The sequence below is a fragment of the Leopardus geoffroyi genome, chromosome A2 (assembly GCF_018350155.1).
Source record: "Leopardus geoffroyi isolate Oge1 chromosome A2, O.geoffroyi_Oge1_pat1.0, whole genome shotgun sequence".
NCBI lineage: Eukaryota > Metazoa > Chordata > Mammalia > Carnivora > Felidae > Leopardus > Leopardus geoffroyi.
This window is the reverse complement of record NC_059331.1, coordinates 29,339,901-29,354,077: the sequence shown is the minus strand read 5'-3', so window position 1 is coordinate 29,354,077 and position 14,177 is coordinate 29,339,901. Positions and strand designations below refer to the sequence as shown.

Below are 14,177 nucleotides of genomic sequence, written 5' to 3'. Positions count from 1 at the left end.
GGGTGGTAGGCAGATATATTACCAAATATACCCTTCTCTCTGTTATTCAACGTGCATAGGATGACTTCTCCCTCCTAAAACACTGGGACACAGGCCTCCCATCAGCTTTATTTGATTCAGCCAACTAGACTGCACTTGGGGTTTTTAAAGTAAAAAATAATCCAAGGAATTTAACGTTGTTGGTCAGAATATCCCAGGGCTACAAATTCATGTTTGTTATCTCCATTTTTGTTAGTTGTTCGTTTTGCTTCCTTTCCAGCAAGAATGAGATTTGCTTTGTTCTCTTCAATTGAAGAAAGAAATCAGAAGAAATATCCTGCATTCTGCTTGCTTGAAGAGGAGTTATTAACTAGAAATAACACAATGCAAGTCTCAACGAGAGTAATTTGAAAGGGCTATTACAATCTTAAATAAAATGATTTAATTAAAAATTCTAACCACGTAAAAATTGTCACCAGATCACATCAAGATGGCAAAAGCATATCTGTCTGATTCTGCTTTAACTAGCTTTAAAAGCAGTTGCTTAAACTAATTATATGGGAGAAATTTTTCCCTTGTTTGGAAAAGGAGCTATTTAACCAATGGTCTTTTTCTGGTGAAGAAATGGCAGCTATTAAATAAGTAGAGTTTTTTTTTTTCCCCTTTTTTGTTTTGGTTGTGCTTTTTCTAAAGCCTTCTATGACTCTGACCAGTTATACCCCAAGATCCTTTTGAAGCATCAAATGGAACAGCAGTTTTATGACTTCAAAAAGCTCAAATCTAAAATTGAAAGTTTCAGTTCAATATTGCTTTTTTCCCTCTCAATATCTATTTGTATACAAGGCATTGAAATCAATTGCAAGGAGACTTTTCAACTCTGAATTTAAATCCTTTTACGACTCTGCAATACAGTCAATCAAACTGGGACTGGGAAGGAGAACAGAAGGGCAGTTTTCTTTTTTTTTTTCTTTTTTAAATAAATATAATAAAGTCAAAAGGAATTATGTATCTTTGGAGGCTTCCCTATTAGGCAAAACTGAACGAAACAGGGGCGCCTGGGTGGCTCAGTCAGTTAAGTGTCTGACTTCGGCTCAAGTCACGATCTCACAGTTCATGGGTTCGAACCCCACATCGGGCTCTGTGCTCACAGCTTAGAGCCTGGAGACTGCTTTGGATTCTGTGTCTCCTCTCTGTGTCCCCCTCTGCTCACGCTCTGTCTCTCTGTCTCCGTCTCTCAAAAATAAATAAACAAAAAAAAATTTTTTTTTTTTTTAATTTAAAAACTGAATGAAACAAATTGTTCCTCTGATTTTCAGACAACAGATAAGAACGATGTAGCATAGGCAGTAGAAAACTCTGGAACAAATTGGTACAACACACGTACCCAAACTACAGGATTGCAGATTACAGAAATTCTGAGTGAATTTTGAAAAACAAACACTGCTTTAAATATTACTTACAAAGTTTTATTAAGCACATTTGCTCTTAAATATCGCCTCTGCATAATGAGTAAGTGAGTATTAAGTGAAAAGGTGAGAGCAAAGAATGGTATTAGAAGCTGCTGGAAACCTCCGGGTTTTTCTTTTGTGCCAGGCCCACGTTCAGGTTAATCCATTCTTTGATATTTAACACAATGGAGCCAGAAAAGCTGCAGATTTCAGGTTTTTCAGAAATCATGCATGACATTTGAGGCTTGTTCAGGAACCAATGTTTCAGAAACAGGAAAGGTACTCTGTGAAATCCATTTAGGACTTTCCACCCTGCAAGGACATGGGGGTTGAAAGTTCCTTTAATACAGGCACGCTGACCAGAGTACTTATTAAAATATTTTTACTCAAAGTGAAGAGCTGCTCAATTCCAGGACAGAACACTGGAGGAAATGGAAAGATGAGGCAAAAGACCTCACAGCAGAAACAAAGATAATTTTAATATGTTTCAAGAAAAAGGAAGTGTTTTAACTTTTTTTAATGTTTATTTATTTTTGAGAGAGACAGAGACAGAATGTGAATGGGTTAGGGGCAGAGAGAGAGGGTGACACAGAATCCGAAGCAGGCTCCAGGCCCTGAGCTGTCAGCACTGAGCCCGAGGCAGGTCTGGAACTCACGGACCGCGAGATCATAACCTGAGCGGAAGTCAAATGCTTAACCGACTGAGCCACCCAGGTGCCCTGAAGGAAGTGTTTTTTTTAAACCTTATCTCAATGTCAAAGAAACCCATTCATTCCTAAAAGTCCCCCGTGTGGCTTCGGTTTCTAAAATTAAGATAATTAGCAAAGACGCAGAGGATAGCTATTGGGTCCATAGCCCCTACTACATACGGGGTGGCCAGGCTCCCCAGGTGGATTATCTCACTCAGTCCTCACCAGACTCTGAGGGGTCAATCCTCCCACAACTACCCTTTCCAGAGGCACAGAATGGCAAAGTACTTCCTCCAAGTCACATTACACTGTCCACGCAGAAGGAATTCAAACTCGGACACCCTGAACAGGTAGCGGACAGGAAAAATAACTGAGGCACCCCTCTCAAGTCTGGGGGCCTGCAACGTGGAAATAAGCAACATGCATATTAGGTCCTTTCCGAAAAAAAAAAAAAAAAATACAAAGGCTCAAACATAAAACATGAACACAGAACGTTCTGCACTGACACCAAGTGACCTCTGAACCAGTACTCTCCTGGACAAATCTAGAATCTAATTATACATATTCTGTCTCCCGCTTAGTGTTAGTTAGATGCCCCAACCCTGAATCCCAGAAGCAACAATGTTTTTTTTTTGACTGTCCTTTTTAAGAGATTTCACAGTGAAAGAATTCCCACTATAAAAACTTTCTAGTTGCCACTAAAAATACTATAATAACAGTGATAATTCCTCAAAATTATTACGAGGCTTGCAAGGAGAATTCTAACACTACAGCCTACACAGGAAGGCATTACACTAACAGCAACTTACTGCTGAGAAAACAATTCACTTTCTCTAAAACAGAAAAGAAGAATGTTCCATGTAAGCATATGTTCACATTTAAACGGAGATGTGGGGATTAGAAGAAGCATGTCCCATAGAGCAGCCACCAGCCACACAGGGCTACCCTGGGCGGTGCTGTACGGATGAAATTCACACAGGATTTGGACACAGAGTAGGAAGAAATGACTGCAAACCGTCTCATTAATATTTTTTATTTTAATTACACGTTCAAATATTTTGGATATACTGGATAAAATAAATCTGCTCCATCTAAAATGTTTGAAACGTACTGCTTTAAACATTTCAAAAGCACAGTGAGAATCAGTTTTAGTCCCTTTTGCTCCTGTGCCAAGGACACAATGTGACCTAGAATACTTTACTGAAACCCTCCTTCTTCTTTCTAGCTACTTCATTCCCCCAAAATATAAAAATTCAACTTCTTTTTTTCATTCTTCTATTCAAGAAACTGTTAATTCGGTTTGGGGGGGGGGGGCTTGCATAAAGACATATGGTCCAATGGTCTCTCCATTGCTTTAGCAATGGCAATAGAAGGCTCGTAAATGCATCAGGAGGTCTAATGGCTTGAAGTTGAACACTGCAGGAACAATTATCATTGTAGTATTTGGCATTCTGGCTATTCTCTTTCACAGAAGGAACTAAATTTCGAGAACATACAGCATATACAAAGGGAACAATTTCATTTTAAACATATTATTTCTGGAAAACATAACCAAATGAATCACCATGTTCAACTGGAAATACAGTTTCCATCTTACAATGACCATGAACATTTTCCAGGTAACAAGATTTTAGGCCCTTTCCCAAAACCTTACACCCAAAACCAAACTTACTAAGAAACCGAGGCATTCCTGGGAGTGCTCAATTCACCATTGATCTTACGTCAGCTAACTCTGTGCCCACCTCTTTAAATTTTTTTTTTAACATTTATTGATAGACAGAGTGTGAGCAGGGGAGGGGCAGAGAGAGAGGAGACACAGAATCTGAAGCAGGCTCCAGGTACTGAGCTATCCACACAGAGCCTGACGCAGGGCTCGAACTTACGAACCGTGAGATCATGGCCTGAGCAGAAGTCAGATGCTTAACCGGCTGAGCCACCCAGGCACCTCTGTACCCACCTCTTTATAAGAGAATAGGATGTCCCTTTGGATACTCTGCCCTAAATGCCCAAATCACTGGTTTAAATGTTGTTGCAAGAATACACCCCTGAGAACCTGAACGTCTTGGTCTACAGTGAGATTCCAGAATAAATTTTTAAACCAATTCCTTCTGGGATCAGACACAGGTTGTCAACAAACCACATTCTGAATGACACCAATTTGTTCAAATCTCCAATACTGTAAATCCACTGCTAATGCAGAACGAGGAAAATGAAAATCTTCTACAAAATAACTTTAGAAAATCTTTTTAATGAAGCCCTCTAAACAGACCTGTCTGCAGAAAGCCTGGAGTTAAAAAGTGTGTTCTGCATTTCTTTCTGCTCTGGGTTTTGAAGGTCATGAGACTCACAACAGATGTGGCCTGGTTTGAACCATAAAGGTCTGCATGGCTAATAACAGTTAGTATGAAAGCACAACAGCTGAGCCACCATGGCTGCAACAGTTGGTGGGCTCTAGCCCAGCAGGGCAAGCCCCCGGCTCTGCCAAAACAGACGGCATCCCTTGCAGGCAAGCTGCCCAAGCTTAGAACCAGCAACTTATTTGCCCCAAGGTGGTCAGAAACCCATTCCATCAAAGAAATCCCTGCAGACCTAAAGAAGACCTGTCTAAACGTATCTAAATAGCATAATAAGATGCACCACACCATCATTTTCTTGGAGCAGATGAAATAATGCATGAACCTTTACTTTGCTGGCAAAAATCCTGGAACCATGAAACTGATCAATAATCATATGATCACACACCTAGGCATTTCCACAATGAAGTCTGTTTTTAATAGCATTTATTGCTTTTCCTGATTAGAAAAGCAATAAATACTCATTGTATGAGCTCATTAGGTGAAGTGCATTAATGAGCAGAGTACATTAAATAGGCAAGACAGTACATAAAATGCATAAACAAGAAAATAAACATGACCATAACCGTTGTGAAAATTTGGTATATTTCTCTCCTCTGTTGCAATAATCAATAGGATCATTTTTTTTTAACGCATAGTCATCTTTCAAAAAAGGGTCAATATTAAGGACAGCATGGATGGACCTAGAGGGTATAATGCTTAGTGAAATAAGACAGAAAAAGACATATGATTTTACTTAAATGTGGAATCCAAAAAAAAAACCCAAACACACACAAAAATAAAGACTCTTAAATACAAAGAACAAACTTGTGGTTGCCAGAAGAGAGGCACATGGAGGGATGAATGAACTAGATGAAGGGGAGTAAAAAGAACAATCTTCCAGTTATAAAATAAGTAAGTCACGTAGATAAAAAGTAGAGCACAGGGAATACAGTCAATAACATTGTAATAACATTGTACGGTGACAGATGGTGACCACACTTACAATGATGAGTAATGAGTAATGTACAGAATTGTCCAATCAATAGGTTGTACACCTGAAGCTAACATAACATTGTACGTCAATTACACTTCAATAAAAAAAAAAAATTGTGTTAAACCTTTTAACTCCCATATGTAAAAGTAACGCTCATTTCCATAAAAATTAAAAGAACCACCACCAAAGTCCTGAGACTTTGCCCTAACCAAACTGTCCCATCTATCAAAGCAGGGGACTGGAAAAAATGACTAGTATGGTCACTTCAAATTCGGACATGGTCTAACGTGAACAATGTTGCCTTGCTTAAATCATCTAAATTGACCAAGAGTCAACATGGCCCACTCTATGGAGCCCATAAACATAGCCAATCAGTTGCCAACACTGACAAAGGGAAATGACTTAGCACAATTCAGACTTTAGTCTTGTCTTTAAAAAATTTTAATATAAAGCCGTACTGAACCATAACTGGCTTGAGATGGACAGTTGTAAATCTTGCCACGGTCCCTACCAACCACTACTCTTTCCCCAGCTGGGATGCCAGGTGTTAGATGCCAGTTGTCCCTGCTTCTATGCTTAATACTGTAAGACCCTTCAGTTATTTGCAGCGTGCCTCTCTAGTTCTTTTAAGCAAGTGGGTTTGCGTTCCTTTAGCAAATATCTAGTAAGTAAAATGACAAGATACAATTACAGGTACGTTTTTATTCTTATTACAGGACATTTTTATTCTTTAATCTTCTAATCTTCAGAGCATCATACAAAGTAAGCACCACCATTCACCCCATTTTAGGTGACCAAAATAGAGGTTTAGAGGTTAAGAGATATGCTCAAGGTCACGTAGGTAAGACATGGCAGAGTTAGGTCCAAGCCCAGGACAGCTAAGTAATTGAATTTGTTCAGGAATCTGTAATTGAGTCTTCTCCAATCACCCATTCCTTTTTGCTGGCATGCACAGTAAATAGGAAAGGCATAAATGCATTCTAACAGGATGAAAGAAAGTGAGGAGGGAGGGGAGAATGGACGTGCCAAATGCTAACAGATAAGGAGAGAAGCAATGAAAATATCACAAAGAGTTCAAGTGCAACCAGGCAGACCAGCCATCAACACTAGCCAAAAGCAAAACTCAAAAGTAGATAAAAATAAAACTCAAGCATTGCTGGTCTCCCTGAAGCTTCACAAACCATTGATGAGAAAAATTATCCAAAACATAGAAATTAGGTAAAGAGAAAGCAGAAAGTCCCTTTCAATTTCACACTGGAGCTGAACTCACCCAAAATAATTTAAGTAACTATGGGAATGTACCACTGTTTAACTTGCTATTCACTAAGATTAAAGGCCAGATTTGGTTAAGTTACACATTAACCTGGAGATTTCAATGCAGTTCAAGGGGGAGAAAAAAGCAAAAGAATTAGTTTATGGTTTTGTAACTCTGTGGGATATTAACCAGTGTTGGAGCTAACCTAGGAATCATATTCTGACGTCCTTTATTAGCTTAAAATACCTAGTTCCTCTAAAAGCTCTTCTAACCAGCTTTACCATATTAATGATTTGAACTTGATATATACTAATTCTGTTTGTGTAAGAGTCATGTTTTTAACTTCTGAAAATGATGATCTGACACTGCAATAATGTAAACCACCCTCCCAAACAACCTGAGCCCCAGGCCTATCCTTTTCTTCCCTTCCATTTCCAAACAAGTGCACTCAGAAACATGCCATGGAAAATCAAATTAAATTCTATAGTTCAACCTTAATAAGTGGGTGAAGCTTAACATACCACGAACTCAAGGGAACACACAATCTAATATAGAAGATTTCTGGAGATGCAAATATACGACAATAATGACCCTGATGCTGAAACCTCAGGCATCAGAACAGGTGATCTGGCGGACAGGCACTGAAAAAGATTTAATTCCACCACTGGTCTTTAATGGATTATAAAATAGTCTTGTAGACATCTTCAATATCCTATGTAGGAAAAGATATATGTAACAATTATGTTTAGCAATATTTTGGTGTTTTCCATTTAATGGTACTAATGTCCATTATAAAAATTGAGATTTTAATAACATTCTCCAAAAATTACTCATTCAGTTTTTCTTTTTCTTTTTAAAGTTTATTTATTTATTTTGAGAGAGGGAGAGAAAGAAAGCAGAGGAGGAATAGAGACAGAGGGAAAGAATCCCAAGCAGGCTCCATACTGTCAGTACACAGCCCGACAACACGGGGGCTTGATCCCACAAATCGTGAAGATCATGACCTGAGCCAAAATCAAGAGTTGGATGCTTAACCACCTGAGCCACCCAGATGCCCCAGTCATCCAATTTTTCTAGATATATTCTAACAATCAAATCCTTCATGTTACAACCATTAATCCATGCATATCTCTATCCATGGTGGAAAAAATCCCACCAAATCAGAAATGCAGCTCTTCTCAGATTTATGTTACAAGGTCATAGAGTATGATGATTCACTGGAAAGATTAAACTGGAGAGGTTAGGTTAAATGTGTGGGGAAGGCTTATCCTCTCCCACCCATCCCAGCCAGAGTCATAAACTTCTGGCTCTTCTCCAGGTAAACTCAACAGTGCCTTACATGGTACCAATAAGGCAAACACCGAACACTGTGGCCATCATGTGCCTATCCTCAGCCCAAGGTTAATTATCACTCACATTTCACAGGACTCTCCATTGAGCCAGACCTTGTCCTCTCAGTCCTGCTCAAAATTGGATTCCAGAAAGAGAATAAAACAGATTGTAAGTGGACATCACCAATCCATTGGAGTTGACCCTAAGGATAAAATGTGCCACGTTAAAGTGCAGACTTGTTTATTCTTTTTAAATTTATTTATTTTAGTAATCTCTGCACCCAACGTGGGGTTTGAACTCATGACTCCAAGATCAAGAGTCACATGCTCTTCTGACTGAGCCAGCCAGGCACCCCAAAAGGGCAGAGTTCTTGAAGGGCCGTGAGGTCATTTACATTGAACACAGTGACCACTCCAAGCAACAACAAAGCAGGGGATGGGCAGAGAATCAAGTCTTCAAAAGAGAATACTATCAAAAGGAATAGAGTGAGGATCACTTGACCCAATCTTAAGACTGGTAATACAGCTCCAGTAATCAAGACTGTGCGGTACTAGGACACAAAGAGACACAAAGATCAATGGAACAGAATAAAGAGCCTAGAAAGAGACCTGCACAGCACAGACAACTGAGTTTTGACAAAAGTGCAAAAAGCAATTCAATGGAAGAAGGACAGTCTTTTTTAAATCAAATGATGCTCTACAGAGCAATTGAATGTCCTCAGGCAAAATAGAAAGAATCTTGACCTAAACCTCATACCTTATTACAAATACTAACTCAAAATGGATCATAAATCTTAATGTATAATGTAGAACTATAAAACTTTTAGGGGATTAAATAGGAGGAAATCTTCTGGACCAGGGGCTCGGTGAAGAGTTCTCAGAGAGAACACCAAAAGCAGGATCCAGCCAGGAAGAAATGAGTAAATTACGATTTATCAAAAATAAGAACTTCTGTCCTGTAAAGAGCCTTGTTGATGGGATGAGGAGACAGGATACAGACTGAGAAAACTATCTGCAAACCACATATTCGGTAGGAAACTACTATCTAGACTATATGGAGAACTCTCTTACTCTCTTTACTAAACAGTAAAAAAAAAGAAAAAGAAAAAGAGAAAGAAAAAGAAAAACCCAATGAAAAACTGAGCAAGGGACATGAAGACACATGAATATTCAGAATATTCAGCATCATTATCCATCAGGGAAATGCAAATTGAGACCACAATGAGCTCTCACTGCACACCTGTCAGAATAGCTAAAATAAAAAACAGTGGCGCCCACTAACATCTCATGGGAATGCAGAAAAGCTAGATCTCTCATACACTGAGGTGAGCCCGTAGAATGGTACAGGTATTCTGGAAAAGAGTTTCTTAAAAACAAACAAACAAACAAACAACAACAACAACAAAAACCCATGCATTTACTACGTGACCCAGCAATTACACTGCCTGGTATTTATCCCAGAAAAGTGAAAACTAATGCCCATTCAAAAAACTCTGCATCACTATTAATAACTGACTTTGTTTTGAAACAAGTGGAAAAAAACAAAACCTCCCTGAAAAGGTGAGCGGTTATAGAAATGGTGGTGTGCCTGTGCCATGAAATACCTCTAAAATAAGGCTGAGGAACTACTGGTGCCCCCAACAATGGGGACAGAGGTCAGGGACTTTATGCTGAGAAAAAAAAGCCAACATTGCGGGGAGTGGGCAGTGCCTGGGTGGCTCAGTCCGGTTGAGCCTCTGACTGTTGATTTTGGCTCAGGTCACGATCCCAGGTTTGTGGGCGTGAGCCCTGCATCAGTCTCCATGCTGAGCGTGAAACCTGCTTAAGATTCTCTGTCCCTCTCCATCTGCCCTTCTTCCCCACACACATTGTCTCTCTCTCTCTCTAAAAAATAAAGTAAAATGAATCTTAAAAAAAAAAAAAGGGGGGGGCGCCTGGGTGGCTCAGTCGGTTGAGCGCCGACTTCGGCTCAGGTCACGATCTCGCGGTCCGTGAGTTCGAGCCCCGCATCGGGCCCCTGTGCTGACAGCTCAGAGCCCGGAGCCTGTTTCAGATTCTGTGTCTCCCTCTCTCTGACCCTCCCCCGTTCATGCTCAGTCTCTCTCTGTCTCAAAAATAAATAAATGTTAAAAAAAAAAATTAAATGGGGCGCCTGGGTGGCGCAGTCGGTTAAGCGTCCGACTTCAGCCAGGTCACGATCTCGCGGTCCGTGAGTTCGAGCCCCGCGTCAGGCTCTGGGCTGATGGCTCAGAGCCTGGAGCCTGTTTCCGATTCTGTGTCTCCCTCTCTCTCTGCCCCTCCCCCGTTCATGCTCTGTCTCTCTCTGTCCCAAAAATAAATAAACGTTGAAAAAAAAAAATTTTTTTTTAATTAAAAAAAAAATTTTTAAAAAAAAGCCAACATCTCTAACACCTCACCATTAGGGAAAAATAAATCAAAACCACAATGAGGCATCACCTCACACCTGTCAGAAAGGTTATTACCCAAAAAGCAAGAACTAACAACTGTTGATGAGGACGCAGAGAAGAGGGAATCCTCGTGCACTCTTGGTGGAAATATAAATTGGTGCAGCCACTCTGGAAAACAGTATGGAGGGGGCGCCTGGGTGGCACAGTCGGTTAAGCGTCCGACTTCAGCCAGGTCACGATCTCGCGGTCCGTGAGTTCGAGCCCCGCGTCGGGCTCTGGGCTGATGGCTCAGAGCCTGGAGCCTGTTTCCGATTCTGTGTCTCCCTCTCTCTCTGCCCCTCCCCCGTTCATGCTCTGTCTCTCTCTGTCCCAAAAAAAATAAATAAACGTTGAAAGAAAAAATTAAAAAAAAAAAAAAAACAGTATGGAGGTTCCTCAAAAAATTAAAACTAGAACTACCCTATGATCCACTAATTCCACTTCTAAGTAATTGCCTGAAAAAAAGAAAAAACACTGACTTGAAAAGAACTGTGCACCTCTTTGTCCATTGCAACATTAGGTATTTATAATAGCCAAGATACGGAGGAAACCCCAAAAGAAGAATGGATAAAGATGTGGTATATGCACACAATGGAATATTACTTGGACATAAAAAAGAAAGAAATCTTGCCATTTGTGACAATATGGTTGGACCTACAGCATATCACGCTAAGTGAAATAAGTCACACACAGAAACACAAATTATAATGCCTTCATTTATAAGTAGAATCTGAGAAACAAAACCAACAAAATAAAACACAGACCTGGGGTGAGGGGGGATAGATGAAATAGGTGAAGGGGATCAAGAAGTATATAATCTTCTAGTTATAAAATAAATTAAGACATGGAGATGTAATGTACAGCCCAGGGAATATAGTCAATATTGTTGTTACAACTCTGTATGGTAACAGATGGTAATTAGACCTATTGTGGTGACCATTTCATAATGTATATGAAATAGGATCACTAACACTGTATACCTGAAACTAATATATTATTGTGTGTCAATTATTCTTTTTAAAGAAAGGGGGGGAAAAAGCAAAAGGTCACATACTAGGGGCACCTGCGTGGCTCAGTCAGTTAAGTGTCTGACTCTTCATCTTGGCTCAGGTCATGATCTCCTGGTTTTGTGAGTTCGAGCCCCGTGTCGGGCTCTCCCCTGACAGCAACGAACCTGCTTGAGATTCTGTCTTCATCTCTCTCCACCCATCCCTCACTCTCTCTTCTCTCTCTCAAAATAAATAAATAAACATTTTTTAAAAAGGTAACATACTGTATGATTTGATGTATGTAACACTCTTAAAATGACAGAATTATATAAAAAAGACTAGTGGATGCCACCAATTAGAGATGGGAGAAGAAGGAAGGGGATGTGATTATAAAGGGGTAAAATGAGGGCAATCTTTGCAGTGATGGCATCATTCTGTATAATTTCTTTTTACATTTCTCTTATTGAAATATAGTTGACAGACAAGGTTAGATCAGTTTCAGGTATGCAACACAGTGATTCGAAGAACGTACATGCAATGCTCACCGGACAAGGAACCATTCTGTATCTCGATTTCAGGAATGGATACACCAATAAACATATGCGATAAAATGGCACAGAACTGTACACACACATTGTACCACGTCAAACTCCTGGTTTTGATAATGTGCTACAATCACAAAAGATGGAACCAATGATGGAAAGTGGGTAAAGAGTACATGAGACCTCTGTGTACCACGTTTGCACCTTTCCATCAATCTAGAATTATTTTAAAACTAGAAGTTAAAAAAGGAAGACCTGGGTGGCTCAGTTGATTGAGCGTCCGACTCGATTTTGGCTCAGGTCATGATACGAAGGTCATGGGGTTGAACCCCGCGTTGGGCTCTGAGCAGAGGGTGGAGCCTGCTTGGGATTCTCCCTCCACAACACCCCCCCTCCTCCGTGCATGTACATGCTTCCACTCTCTCTCTCTCTCTCCAAAAAAATAAAAAATAAGAAGTTACAAAAGGAGAATACTTTAGACAATCTAACAAGAGCCATAATTTTTACTTTCCAGCCAAACCATTTTAATGACTTCACATGGAAATAAGGAAATCATATCGGGAGAAATGTATGTTACAGACAATAAGACCATGAGAGTTCCCACTCGTTTCTTGTTCTGCCCCAAATTTACACACACATCCCACTTACTATAGTCATTTGTGGGAGGGGGCGGGGGTGGGACAGCAGGTGAAGGTCAGCAACTTCTTAGAAAGATATCCCCACAGATAATCTCATCATGAAAATTAACAATGTGATAGAGAAAAAAGTGGAAAAGCCACCATGATTTTAAATGTGTAATTTCCTGTTGATCATCTGATAAAATACTTGAGAAATAAAACAAGAGTTTGTTAACCCACATTACCAGGCCTTTGAACAATGTACCAATTAAGGAACAGATCATATCATTTCTAAAACAAAGACATTTCCTGAAAAGAAAGGAAAGAGCAAAACCATAGTCCCAAATATTTGGCCTAGGGTGAATACCAAATAGTTCTAACATGGGGACAGATTACAAAACCATCTCCTGGAAAGTAATCATCCACATCTGCCCACCCCCACGACCCCCTCCCCAAACAATCCTTTAGAAATTCCTTTTCTAGGGTGCCTGGGTAGCTCAGTCAGTTAAGCGTCTGACTTCAGCTCAGGTCATGATCTCACAGTCCGTGAGTTAAGAGCGCCGCGTAGGTCTCTGTGCTGACAGCTCGAAGCCTGGAGGGAGCCTGCTTCAGATTCTGTGTCTCCCTCTCTCTCTGCCCCTCCCCTGCTCATGCTCTGTCTCTCTCTGCCTCAAAAATAAATAAAAACATTAAAAAAAATTTAAAGAAATTCCTTTTCTATCTCTCAACTCATCCAAATTAAAATGCCGCTGTCATAACTCCAAAATGCGGGCTGGCACCTTTTATATAGTTCTTAAGAACAGAAAATAAAACATTTATTCATATACTCACAATTAAATAACTATGTATTAAGCATCGGTGTGCCAGACAGTATACTAAATCTTAAAAAAGGAAAAAGCAATCTGTTTAAAGTTTTAAAGTTTCACCAAAATAAACAGACTTAATGTTAAAATATTCGCCATTATTAATTACCCAATGATACCAACAGTTTCCCTTTGAAGTTGTGATCATTATAACTTAAGAGAAAACGGGTATATGAATTTGATGTTGACTTTCATATCTCATAGAGTTGCTTAGAATTTGAAACATGCAGGGGAGACCCTTTGCAAACAGGGCTCCAAAAACACAACTCAAATTCCAGCACGTGGGTCAGATGCCCGTCCTGTATCTGCTCCCCACCCTTACCTGCCCTGCTTCCTCCTCCAGATCAGAACCCACATTCAGTCCTGATGGCCCCTCCACTCAGCTGTGAGCCTCAAGAGGGCTGCCTCAATTCACAGCACCAGGTAAGTAGCCCAAATGGGTCAAACTTAACCCCCTCTCTGCAGGTCTGGATGAGACACTTTGGGTAGCTCCATCTTGCCCCCTTGGGCAGAACCTTCTGAGGACAAATCTGGTGCACAGATGACAGAGCCGAAATCTGAAAACCACCTGAGTTCTCAGTGGAGGTGGTTGGCCACTGATGCCTGGAAATCTACTACCTCCGGATCTCTACTACAGATGATACCATTTCTCTTTCCTCATCACTCAGAGTTGGGTCTCTCCTCGCT

At 40.2% G+C, this 14,177-nt stretch overlaps 1 protein-coding gene across 6 annotated transcripts in view; it reads right to left on the bottom strand.

The window, feature by feature from the left end:
* Nucleotides 1–14,177, bottom strand: part of PTPRG (protein tyrosine phosphatase receptor type G) — a 719,983-nt gene that overhangs the window by 552,109 nt on the left and 153,697 nt on the right. The window lies entirely within an intron of this gene.